The sequence below is a fragment of the Stegodyphus dumicola genome, chromosome 9 (assembly GCF_044657685.1).
Source record: "Stegodyphus dumicola isolate Sdum_Otavi_A_Nest chromosome 9, ASM4465768v1".
Taxonomy (NCBI): domain Eukaryota; kingdom Metazoa; phylum Arthropoda; class Arachnida; order Araneae; family Eresidae; genus Stegodyphus; species Stegodyphus dumicola.
Window position 1 is genome coordinate 110,930,225 of NC_140776.1, and position 13,101 is coordinate 110,943,325.

The 13,101-nt window shown below is 35.5% G+C and overlaps 1 protein-coding gene across 2 annotated transcripts in view; it reads left to right on the forward strand.

The window, feature by feature from the left end:
• LOC118201416 (uncharacterized) overlaps nucleotides 1-10,029 on the forward strand; it is a 28,016-nt gene extending 17,987 nt beyond the window's left edge. For both annotated transcript variants that reach the window (XM_085823905.1, XM_085823904.1), the window contains exon 4: nucleotides 9,851-10,029. The gene's annotated coding sequence lies outside the window, so the exon portion shown is untranslated. The remainder of the gene's footprint in view (nucleotides 1-9,850) is intronic.
• The last annotated feature ends 3,072 nt before the right edge of the window (nucleotides 10,030-13,101 follow it).

Genomic DNA, 13,101 nt, shown 5'->3' on the forward strand with positions numbered 1-13,101 from the left:
CGAGACATGAAAAACTCAAGTTGAATTTCGTCACCAAGAAAAAGAAAGAAAACCAACAAGTTTTTTTTTTTTTTTTTTTTTTTTTTTTTTTTTTTTTTTCAGTCCTTTTTCAAATTATTTAGTTCCAGCGCTGGAAGTTTAACTTCCTCAGACTTTGGCTTCTCCATCTCCAGCGTGATAGTGGACTCTTGAAAATTTATTCTTGTTTCCTCTCACTTGAGGAAGTCGATACCTAAAATGACATTAGCTTGCAAATTTTTAACTACGAAGAAAGTAACTTTCAATTGCTCACCTTTTTCATGCTTATTGCTTCTGAAACACGCTTAAAATTTATATCTACGTCATACAAAATTTACATTCCGGCAGGAAACTCAAATCAGGAGAAACAAGAAGTCAAACTAAAAATAATTCATTAAAATAAAGTAAAACCTTTTGAGCTGTACATTTATGTTCAAGTTAAGAAAGTAAAAAGGTGATTTATAATTTTTCAGTATTTTGTGAGTTAATAAAACAGGTAAATCGACAACCTTGTATTCGGCGTAGATTTTGTAAAATCCCAATCACTTTCGATGGCAAAACGGGTCGTCCTTCATCAGGAGCAAAAAATTCTGCAAAAGGGGTCTCCTGATGAATTTTTATTTCCAAGTCGGCGTGTATTTCTTGCGTCTTGATTTTGTGAATTGTTTAAGACATACTGATAACTCGCTGTTCGTCTAGTATTATTTGTAGAACTTGAGCTTCCAGTTGCAACATAAACCTTACAAATAAATGTAATATAAATGCAGAAAGAAAAGTATAGATAGATATTGTCACAACATCTTAATCAAGAAAATACAAAAGTTTGTTTATGAACTATTCATATTATCTTAAATGCAAAAAGCCTTTTTGAATGACTCTTAACATTTCTCGAAATTATTTAAGCGATGCTGTATCTCCAACTTTAACATATGGAGAGCATCCCTCCAGAAAAAACTTGGGAAGAGAACTTGCCAATGTAAAATTTTAAATTAGATGAAAAAGGAATCATAGTTTGAGGTAAATGCTTTCAGAAAAAAAAAATTCTGAAACAATTGTTTTACTTCTGCTGAAGATAGACCTGTGAACTGAGATTCTGAGGCCGATCAGGTCGCTTTCAGCATCATTAGAGCTATTGAAATCTGCATCAAACTAAGGTTACTTTTTGCCTAATGATTGACTACAATCGAAACTAAGCTGTTTGATAAATTAAGCACCTTCTTGCGATATTTTTCTGTCGCTCGGTAATTTTTAAAATCTATTTCAAACTTATCTGACGGCATTATTTCAGTTTTAACAAATTTATTTGATAATGCATTTTGAAATAAGAAAAAATTTAAAAGTAGCAAACAGTAATCCTCATTACAAACATCAAGTTGTTGCCAAAAATTTTTGTTCTAAAACACATTTTTTTAAAATTCTTTACCAAAATCTTTCTAAAAATGTGCAAGTACTCTCTATATTTTGATCCTATTCCTGCGAATTTTTCGTATCTGTAAATAATTTTAGTGAAAATTCCAAAACATATTTTTAAAATTCTCTATCGAAATCTTTTTTAAAATATGTAAACGCTCTATATATTTTGATCATATTGTTACAAATTCTTTATATATTAAATTGTTGTATCTCTTGTATAATGTAGCATGAAAGCCCTCCAGAATGCAAAGTTTCGCCGAAAAAATTTCGTTACAGGGGAAAGTCCATCTAACACGGAGATATATAGCTATTTTGGCGAAAAGGCGCCAAGCTGGCGATAGTTTAGGCGACTAATTTTGTCTTCAAATTTAGCGATTTTACTCCTGCACCAGTGAAACCGTAATTTGCTCAAACCCTATGTAAGTGTAACTGGCGTTATGTAACTGTTTATGCAGTTTCGAGAAGTTGAAAGTACTGGAAATTCCTTGGTAGCCAGGAAAAATCTTATAAGACCGAAGAGAGTATCAGTTTAATTAGTTCAGAATTTATCTCAGATTCTTGAGAGTTTTGACAGACATTTGTGCGATCTCACGCATTTGAGACTTTTTATATTCTCATGATAAAATTGTTAGTAGTTTGAAGAAGTAACTACTGATTACGCTCTGTCACATTGAGAAGGACAGTACTAGTATCTCTGGGCGAAATGTTCCAAAACTGTAAAATTTTTCTTTTGGGAAAATAAATTAAATCAAGCTATCATCAGTTCTGGATGCATTCATTTTATTAAGAACCTGTACCCAAATAACAATTTTTGCGTCAGAAGTGAGACTGAATGCCGGTGATAAGAATGATGGAAGAGCAACTGAGACAACTAACAGTCTTTACTGCATTTAAAAAAGAGAGCAAAGCTGGACAGGAAAAAATAGAAGGGGCCTTTAAGTTCTTTACAGGAGAAATGAAAGTCGACCAAGAAAATATTGAGGCAGGTCAAGAGAAAATGAAAGGGGAAATTACTGCCATAATAGAAAATAAGCTCTATCCTATGGAAGGCGGTGGAATATAAAGTTGAAGAAGTTGAAGAAAGAGTTTCTGCTGTCGAACAACAAATCGATGAAAGAACTTCTGCTGTCGCCAAGAAAGCTGACAGCTTAAAGAAATCTATAGTGACAACAGGAAGGAATTCTGACATCTTTAAATTTCAAACGCTGTCCCAAAACCAAAGCCTACATTTCAAAACTCTATACGGCCATCCATTGGAACTGCGCTCTGAAGAGAAGTATTTAAAAGATTGTAGGAGGCTTCAGTCAATATTTCGCCAATAAAAGCCCATGGAAACATTCCAGGAGCTCGCAACGCATGCTGAAAGGCTGTCTCATTTCGTCTTTTCGGACTGCCCAACAGAAACAAGAAAAATCATATCCTTGCACAATTTCGTCGATGGCATCCAGGATTCTGAGATACAGAAAGCCCTGCAAATGGCGGATGTTCAGAATTTAAATAGCGCTTTAGCGTACGATATGAAATTAGAGGTAGCCCAGCAAGCAACCCGTAGATATCGCCAAGCAATCAGAGTTGCTTATCTCCAGGAGCCAGGGGTTCAACTGATTGGTTGTCTAGAAAATTTAATCAGATAAGTCAATGCTTGAAGCAGAATAGGAGTGGAAAAACCCCACCTTAAAGTGCTGGAACTGCGGTCATGAAGCGCACATACGAAGGTACTGCAGAACCCTTCAAGCCACGAGCAGAGACACTCCCAGTAATGAGGAGGGAAAAATAATTAGTGACCATTTCGCGAAGCGGAGGTGTGCAGATATTGAGAAGCCCCATTTTAGAGCTCTTCAGATTTCTGCAGGGAGTGGCGGCAGTAATATACTCTTCATCATCGGACATAACAATAGAGTTCCTTGCAACGTGACCATCGATACAGGAGTCAATGTTACCATCATCCGAAAATATCTGGTTCAACAACTGGAAGGTAAACTCATCTGAATGCCGCCCTGCGTTACCTTTCAAACAGTGGCCGATGATGAAATCGACATTGATGAAAATTTAAATGTTAATATCAGATTTGGAAGTGCCGTCTACCCGGACATGACATATGTAGCGGATATTACAACACCCTTGCATACTCGGATTAAACTTCATGATGAATTACAGTTTTTATCGCAATTTAAAAATAATGAATTGCATTCTGTGTCTGAAGACATAAACCTGTTCGGAATTAAAGATGAAGGCGTTAAAGAAAAGCGCTTTGGCCTAATCCCATCGTCCTGGTCAAAACGGAAGATGCTTCAACTACATTTTGTTTTGACTGTCGTCGGTTGACCGACGTCTGAAAGAAAGGCAGCTAACCCGTTCCCAGAAATAATGACATTCTGGACACTATTTCTGGAAGCAAGTGGTTTCCGATGCTTCATTTACAGTCACGTGCAAAAGTTTAAGACCAGTAGCTGTTTTCCTATATTTTAACAAATTGCACCATTTTGGCTCATAATTGCGTTACCTCTTGCTTTGATTGCATCAAACGCTCTCTACTGTAAATATAACGGGGTCTCGTTTATCAGTAGTTCGTTACTGGGTTTTGCGGTACACAATGCTGTAGTATAATTCTTGTAAAGGGTAAAAAACCTTAACTTACTGTTGAAAAACGAGCAAAAATAGTGGCCCTGCATGAAGCTGGCTTTTCTGAACGTGAAATAAGTTTGAAGGTAAATGTCAGCAAGACAGGCGTACATCAGTCTATCAGTAAATTCAAAATTTCGAGAAAATATACGGATCTTAAGAGAAGCGATCGTCCAAGAAAAACTTGTGCATGTGATGATCGTGTGATAAGAAGGATGATCGCTCGATGTCTAGCAACCTCTTGCAATAAAATTAGAGCTGCTCTAGCTATAATGGGTACTAACGTCAGTTCGATTACTTTTCAAAACGATTGACTAAAGATTACGGTTTATTTTCCTTTAAAGCTGCAAGGAAACCTCAACTTACTCAAATCACGAAAAAGGAACAACTGACTTTCGCCAGACAATATCAGAATTGGACCGAACAACAGCAGAGTACAATGTTATTTGCCAATGAGTCAAGTGTGCAGCAATTTTTTGCACATGCTAAACGTATTCGTAGCCCATTTGGAAAAAGATATGATGACAGATATATAATTCCAACAGTGAAACACCCTCCATGCCAGATGATATGGGATGCAATGTCTACATCTGGTACTACTGCTATATATTTCCTGCTACCTAAAACCAGAAGGAACGGCAGTCGGCACCTTTAATTTGTTACGTGGCAAGTTGAAGCTTCACTTGGATGTTCACAGATGGTCAATTTTCATGCATGATTGAGCTCCGTGTCACATGGCAAGGATTGACGACTATCTAAGGGCAATTCAAATCCAAGTGCTTGATTGGCCAGGTTGAATCCTATAGAGAATCTGTGGTGTATTGTGAAAAATAAAGTCAACGAGAAGCTACCAAATCCAGCGCTACAGAACTTGTTGGAGCAATAAAGCATTAGTAGTGTACAGAGATTTCTCAAATGTATGGCCAGTCTTTTGTTCATAGCATGCCTAAAATGATTGCAACAGTGATAAAAAATAATGGAGGTCGATAAAATACTGACTATACTTCAATAGCATTCTAAGTCTATTTTTTCATTTATAACATGTGTTTTGTTGCTGAATTCTAATAAACCTGATTTTTCCATCTATGGTCTTAAACTTTTGCACACCGACTGTAGAGTGAATATTGGAAGGTAGAAATAAACACTAATGACCAAGAAAAGATGACATTTACTACCGGTCAAGGACTTTGGTATTTTAAGGTTATGTCGTTTAGATTATGTAATGCGCCGTCAGCATTCGAGCGCTTGATGGAGACAGTGCTGAGAAGTCTTTCCCATCAAGCATTTCTAATATATCTGAATAACATCATCATAGTCAACAAAAGTTTAAAAGAATTTAGAAAATGTTTCAGAAATTGATAGAACCCTGCCAAATGTAAACTGTTCCGACATGCAGTGCTATCTCGGACATGTCATCTCTTCCGAAAGTCTGCATACTGATTCAGAAAAAAGATCGGCGATTAAAGACTGGACACGACTCGATAGTGTCCATCAGCTGGGAAGATATGTGTACGAAGTGTGTGTATGCAGACATCTTCACATAGTGACAGAGAAAAAACAAATGTTCTTGCGGACAAAAGAATGTGAGAACACATTTAACAAGCTAAAGGAAGCTTTAACCATTTGCTACAATCCCTTCGTATACTCATCTCGATAAATCATTTATTCTTGATACGTATGCGAGCAATGAAAGTGTTGGTGCTGGTTTTTTGTAAGACATAACGCTCAAGAACATGTCGTCACGTATGGGAGGAAGTGTCTATTTAAGTCCGAGAGGAATTACTGTGTCACCTGAAAAGAGAAGCTGGCCATAGTTAAAGACGGAGAACTTTTCCACCACTACTTCTGCTACAGAAAATTCCTGGTCCGCAAAGACCATGTGTCGTTGACCTGGCTGTTAAATTTCAACAATTCCGAAGGCCAGATATATAGATGGATACAGAGACTTCAGAAATTCGACATCACTATCTCTCATCGGAAAGTATCGGTACCAGAAAAGCAGACGCCCTGTTTAGAAGACACTTCCCGGAAAGCTGGCAGTATTTATTCCAAGGTCGAAGCAAAATACGAGCTGGTTAATCCGATCGTACAATCAAGTTACAAATTTAAAATTGCCCCCTACCTGTCTTAATGCAGTTTTCCAATAGAAAATTTTCCTGGCAGGATATTTCTATCTGCAATCCTACGACAGAACGACATTTTGTTCTTTGGGACTCACTCCACATTTGTATCGGAAGTTCGAATTGGATGATGGAAAGGCATTCCAATGGCAGCTGATACAGCCAAGATCTAGGATGCCGAACGTGCATAAACAACTTGTACAGTTCTTCACTTTGTAATTCTAAGTTAATTTTGGAAGTGAAGAGTCTTAAGAACTGATAAGCGAATAATCGCTCAAGTTCGGGTGACAAGAAAGAACAAGATAGAAAGGTAACTAACTCTTTATTATTCCAATAAGATTTAACAAGACTCCGCCTGGAAGTGTACAAACAAACCCTCACTTGGGCTTGAACTTAAGAGACTAAGAATTAAACTAAAGATTAGCTAAAGAAATATAGCCGAAGCTATCAAGATTCAAATCGAGTTTGCACCTTAACTTATTTGACTACGAAGCTTAGCAAGGGCCTGACTACGGCCGAGCGTAATAACAGCTTTGAGAGAGAGAGAGTGGCCAAAAAAAGGCAGACGCGCGTAAATCAGAAACTCTGATTCTCTCTGCCTCTGTAAGTAACTTCGTAGTTTAAATACCGCTCCTCCTCATTAAATATTCAGCAAGATTCCAAAACTACGTTCTGGCCGGAAGTAGTAAGTTGAAGTTAAGAATTTGAGATGAAAAGAACTTAAAATTTAACTGTTAATAAAATTAACATAATCCATACAAACTATATGGCAGTCCGACTGAACGCCACTTCGGAATACTGAAGCCTCTGCATAGAGTTCCAGAGCGATTTTACTGGAATAAAGCAAGGCTGACGTGCAAAACTGGTGTCGGTTGTGCATACCTTTATAGATTGCAAAAGACAAAAAAAACACAGCGGAGGGAAGTTGCAATGTTAATAATGTAGTAGTACCATTTGAATGCTTCGCCTTTGACATCCTGGAACCTTTTTCTTGAACTGCTGATGGCAATAAATTTTTCCCCGTTGTCGTTAATTACTTTACCATGTGGTCTGAAGGGTATTCTATCCCTGATCAAGAGTCTTCTCTGTAGCAGAGGTAATGATGCAGCACTGGATTTCCAGGTTTGGAGTGCCTCTTCAACTGCATTCCGATCAAGGAAGGAAATTTATCTTGGCTATATTTAAAGAACACTGCAAACTAATCGGCATACACAAAGCCGAAACGACACTGGATTTCCAGGTTTGGAGTGCCTCTTCAGCTGCATTCCGATCAAGGAAGGTAATTTATCTTGGCTGTATTTAAAGAACACTGCAAACTAATCGGCATACACAAAGCCGAAACGACACTGGATTTCCAGGTTTGGAGTGCCTCTTCAGCTGCATTCCGATCAAGGAAGGAAATTTATCTTGGCTGTATTTAAAGAACACTGCAAACTAATCGGCATACACAAAGCCGAAACGACACCTTTACATCCATAATGAGACGGCATGGTAGAGAGGTTTAACAGAACCATTCTTAATGATCTCTCGCTGATGGTTTCCAGAAAACAGCAGAAGTGGGACTACAAGTTTCTCCTACTCTTACTAGTGTATCGCAGTGCCGTCCGCGAGACTACCGGTTATTCCCCAGATGCTCTTCCGTCGTTACCTTCGTCTGCCTTGTCTCTTGCTTGGTCGCTATCCAGATGCACCTTCATCACCTGATGAGTATATTCAAGATCTCCAGGCCCGAGTTGAACTGCTGCACAATTTTCACGAGAGCGAGTTAGTTTGTCTACGGAAACGGAAGAAGACACGTTACGATACAAGAGCTACAGGATGTCGATTCAACAAAGGTGACAAAGTATGGTTATGGAATAAGAGCTGACGTATATTACTTTCTTCTAAACTACAATCATCGCGGGACGGTCCTTTCACAGTCCTAAACAAGCTGAATGACATCATAGTTCGTATGCGTAAGCCTAAAGAAATTCATTACGACAGGTTAGCCTCTTACTATGGCCATAGTATGTAGTCCCCATAGTTCGTTTAATGTAAATAGACTAAGACAAATAGTCCTATGTGTATTAAAATTTCTAAATACATGTATTTATTTATTTAGTATTTGATTTGTTGTATGTTATTTACTGAAATTACTATTTTTGTATTCCATTTAGTGTTCAGTTATTGATATTCATTACTTGTCTTCCTGTCCAGGGATTGTATTGCCCGGGAAGTGCAAGGCATCGTTGGGAAGGAGGCAATGTTACGAATGTATAAATGTAAACAATTTTAGTGAAATTATATGTAAATTTTCTTATTTCTTGTACAATTTAACAGGAAATCAAGATTATCGAGATATCTTCAAGCTGGCAAAGGTTTTCGGCGACTAATTTTTGTTGCCAAACTTCCCAACCGTTTGGAGAAATACCTATATAGCTGTAATTGGTCCGATTCCTGTGTAATTGTAATTGGCTTTATATAACTGTCACTGTGTATGTCTTCCAGCAATTTCAAAAAATTAAAGTTAGTCGAAATTTCTCGGCGACAGGAGAAAACTATATAAGACCGGACAGAGCATCAGTTTGGTTGAACTCAGAGTATCGAGACTATTCTAAAAGATCACTCTGCGAACTTACTCATTTGAAACTTTTTATATTGTCTTGTTTAACAGTCATAGCTGAGAGCTGTACAATGACTTTTGCGTGAAAATCTCCGGAACTCTAAATTATTTCTTTTGCGAAAATAAATTTCATCGCGCTATATCAGTACATTTGGTCCATTACTAACCCTTATGCACATAACAAAATCAATTGAAATGTTGACCACAGTAATTGATGTGTTTCCGTATACAGACGGATACAACTTCGGCAGTGCGATAATGATATTCAAATTGATTGCATAACTGTAATCACATTAAGTGGCGTCTGCTGTACAAGCTATCTAGAATAATTTTTAACTCATTGCATACTAAAGCGAGTTCTTCATTTTTGCGAATGCCTCTCTGAAATTTTTGAGATATAGCTTCATGGTACAATTTTTACAAGTTAAACTTTCCAAACTCAGGTGTGTTCAGTGTAGTCTCCTCCAGCACTTTTGTAGGCGAAACTTCCAAAGATTAAATGTTCAAACGTTCCATTTTTTAAATCAATGAAAAATATGTTTTTGCAGCCTTATCAGTCTAATCTTCAGAATGAACACGATGGCGACATAAATTTTGTTTTAGATTAGGAAATAGCCAAATGTCATAGCAAGATCTGGAGAACGGAATAGAAAATTTTTATCTCCAGCGCGCAAGACTTTCTATCGGAAATCCTAACCATATGCTGTTTTTAAACATTTTGTGATTTTGCTGTTAAATCGAATTGAATGTGGCTTAAGCGCCAAGAACGTTGTATTTAATAGATAAAATAAGCACACGAAGCAGTAATAATAAAAAAAGGAAAATACGTTTTATAAGGCTATCTTTGTAAGAAAACTGAACATTGATATGATGAACTGAGAAAAGACTGAAAAAAAAATGTATGCCAACACTTAACGCTGCTTAAGACTTTTGGACGACCGTTAAAATATGAAACCTTTCGTTTTTTTTTTTTTTTTTTTTTTTTTTTTAGTAATTTTCTTTTAGCAGGTGGCGATAATTCTTTTGAATGTGTTTTTCAAAGACTTATCTATTTTGTTTATATTCTGCTTTTTAGAGAATTGCCTACTTTCTGGAATTTTTGCATCGTGTTCCTGCCCTGCTGGTGCTCAGTTACCCGAGTTATGTACATTATTTAATGGATGGTATGTGTGACATTTTTCTCAAAATGTTGCATTCAATTTTATCTTCTTTATGAAATGTACAAATGATGAATAAAAATATTGGTTGACTGAATTTAGATTATCTTCTTTTTCATACTTTTAAAGTTTTAATATGATTTCCAGTTATGAAATGTAAACCGTATCCACAAAAGTCCTTACGCGGCCTTTACTTTCGCAACCGCTATCCGTAGATATAAACTTCCAGTTACAAAAACTTTTTTAAAGAAATTAAAGATTCATGTTTGGGCATTTTTAAATTTAAAGACATATTTTTTTAATTACGATAGCTAACATTTTATGCGTTCCTTCGATTCCTATTTTTACAGTAGTTAGAAAACTTTTCTCCTTGTTATAAAAAATAAAATGGGAAAAGTTTGACTTTTGTACTACAAAAATTGACCGACATGCTTAACACCTGCGATTTTTGTCCTCTTATTTAATTTGCAATGAGGCGTCGATTAGTAAATAAATTCGAGGTTGATCTTCCCTCCTTAAATGCCATTCATTTCTTCCCCCCCCCCCTCAGGATATTTTTAGAGTCTATAATTTATAATTTTGTTATATTTGGTATGACAAAATAATTTTCATACGAGTGATTTATAAGTTTTCAAAATCTGAAAATCCGCCGGGGACATCACATGACATGTTTGCACGCCCTTTAACCCTTTCGCCGTCCTCTCCTGTCCGCGAAAATTTTTTCCCAGCGGCCGTCTGTTTTTCGTAGCGTGTAATGTTGTTTTCTCTGTACATCATAATTTTCCATACATGACTTTCGTAGTGGATGAATGTCGATGAATATTAAGTAAAATTATAAGTAAATAAAGCATAACGGAAAAATAATATCTCTGCTTATTTCTAACAGCAGTATAATTTGATAACATCTGATCCAGTCGGTCCACTCCTCCCATTTTGTTGTTGTAATCTTTTACAATTATTGGGTTTTTTACAGTTCTTTTCCGTGTTCCAATATCAATCATCGAGTTATTATGGACTGTACTCATCAAACGTATATCCTTCTTGTCTTTCCAATTCACAACCTCATTTTTTCTCTTTTTCTGCTGAGTAGACGATGAAGCCATCTCTGACTGTCTTGTATCTTATGTAAAATGGCGCGAGTATTCATAAACCCCAGGGCAAATTCAATTAGAAATAGAATGCCTAATTAGTGCTACCCTCTAGGAGGTATTAGAACAAACAAAAATAAAAACTCAAACAAGTAAACATTTAGAAAGCGTTTTAAACGTTGAAAAGTTTTAAAATGTAGAAGAACGCTTGGGGCGCGTTACGACCGCCCTGCGGAAGTTTCACTTGAACGCGCTAGACGCGTTACGGGCGACGAAGAAGTTAAATTATACTCCCCCTTTTTTTTTTTTTTTTTTTTTTTTTTTTTTTTTTTTTTCTGCACAACATAAAATTTATTTCCTCGAATTATTCTAACTTAAATATCCGATCTCTCAAGCCAAGTTGAAAATGACAAAAAATTGCAAATTCTCAGACTAATTCTTGTACAGGTGTTAAACTTCTTATATATTTGTTTTTTCATAACGAGCATAAAACTTCCCCAAATATGAATATAGGAACCGGAAAGAGCATTAAAAGTTAAATTTCGTTATTTATCCAAAATTTGAATTTTTCTTTTACTTTTAAATTGCCAAACATGATTATTTTCGTTTTTTAAAACTCTTCTACAATAGGAAGCGTATGTTTACGACCAATGACTGCGAAAATAAAGGCCGAGAAAGGAATTTTAAGCAGGGTAAGGGGATGGATATGCATATATATATACATATATAAATGAATAAATTCAATGAAATAGTTCAAAAACCTAATTCATTTGCGAGCTGACAGCAGCAACAAGATGTGGTTATAATGGAAAACAAAACTAAAAAATGCTTTTAAATTTCATCACATATTCAATTTGGAATAAATCGTATACAAAAAACCAAAAGCCCACTGACAGACTGTAAGAAATAGGAGTATAAAATATGCCAAAACCGAAAAGGAAATATGAAATTAATATTTTTCGCTACATCAACCTTTTCCCGCGAAATAGAATATTTTCATTAAAATACTTTTGCCGTTTTTTATAAAGTTATATACGATTTTTTATAAAGCTATATACGATTATAAAGTTATATAACAATGTTAACATTCATGTACAAGTATTTTTAATGTTTTCATTTCCTTGTACGAAGTATAGGAAGTATTGTAATCGCGAAAAATTTCAGATATATTTCAACCAAAATATCCATTTTGGCCACTCTCGAATCCATTTGAACGATGTTTTTGCGTGACATTTGTACGTATGGATAGAATAAAGGAATTATCTTTTCCAAAACTGTTTTTAAAATGGATCTAAAATGGATTCAGAAGAAATTTTTAACGTGACATCTGTACCAACTTATGTATCTCCCATAACTCAAAAACGAGTAGCCGTAGAACGTTGACATTTTGTAGATGGGAATGCAATAACATGTAATTGGGACCTCCCATTTTCATTGCAATCGGCTGCACGGAACGTATACATGTACATTGCGAAAAAAAAAGGGGGGAACAGTTCTTATATCTCTCATTCTATTGGGCCGATTGACGAAATTCATCTTGCGTTTTTCGTGTCTCGAAAGCGTGACTTAGGATATGTATTAGATCTATATATAGCATTGTTCTAACACAGATATTTTGACAAAAAATTGGACTTTTTCTGAAATGGCATATCTCCTTTTTTTTTCCATATTTCGATTCTACGACTCAAATTATGGAAACTGCCAAGTTTTTTAAAAATCGTCCCAGTAGTTTTTAAAATATTAGCTCTCAAAATTTTAGTTCCTTAATGTTAATTGAATTTTATATATATTTATTAATATATCTTTTTTATTAAACTTATTTGATCGAAATTCGGGTTCATTCTAAATAAAATTCGCCAATTTTTTATGATTAATTTTTTAAATTTGTATTTTTTTAAATAATTTTGGAAATTTTTCAAAAATTATTTTGAATTTTAACCTATAAAATTCTTGAATCATCTTAAAGTAGATGTATTTCTAAGCATTACCTGCAAAAAATTAGAGTTTTTTATTCAAAACTTCCTAAGATATACGTGAATGGACATTTTAGCGCGTTTTTAAATTTGGCGTATTTATTATAA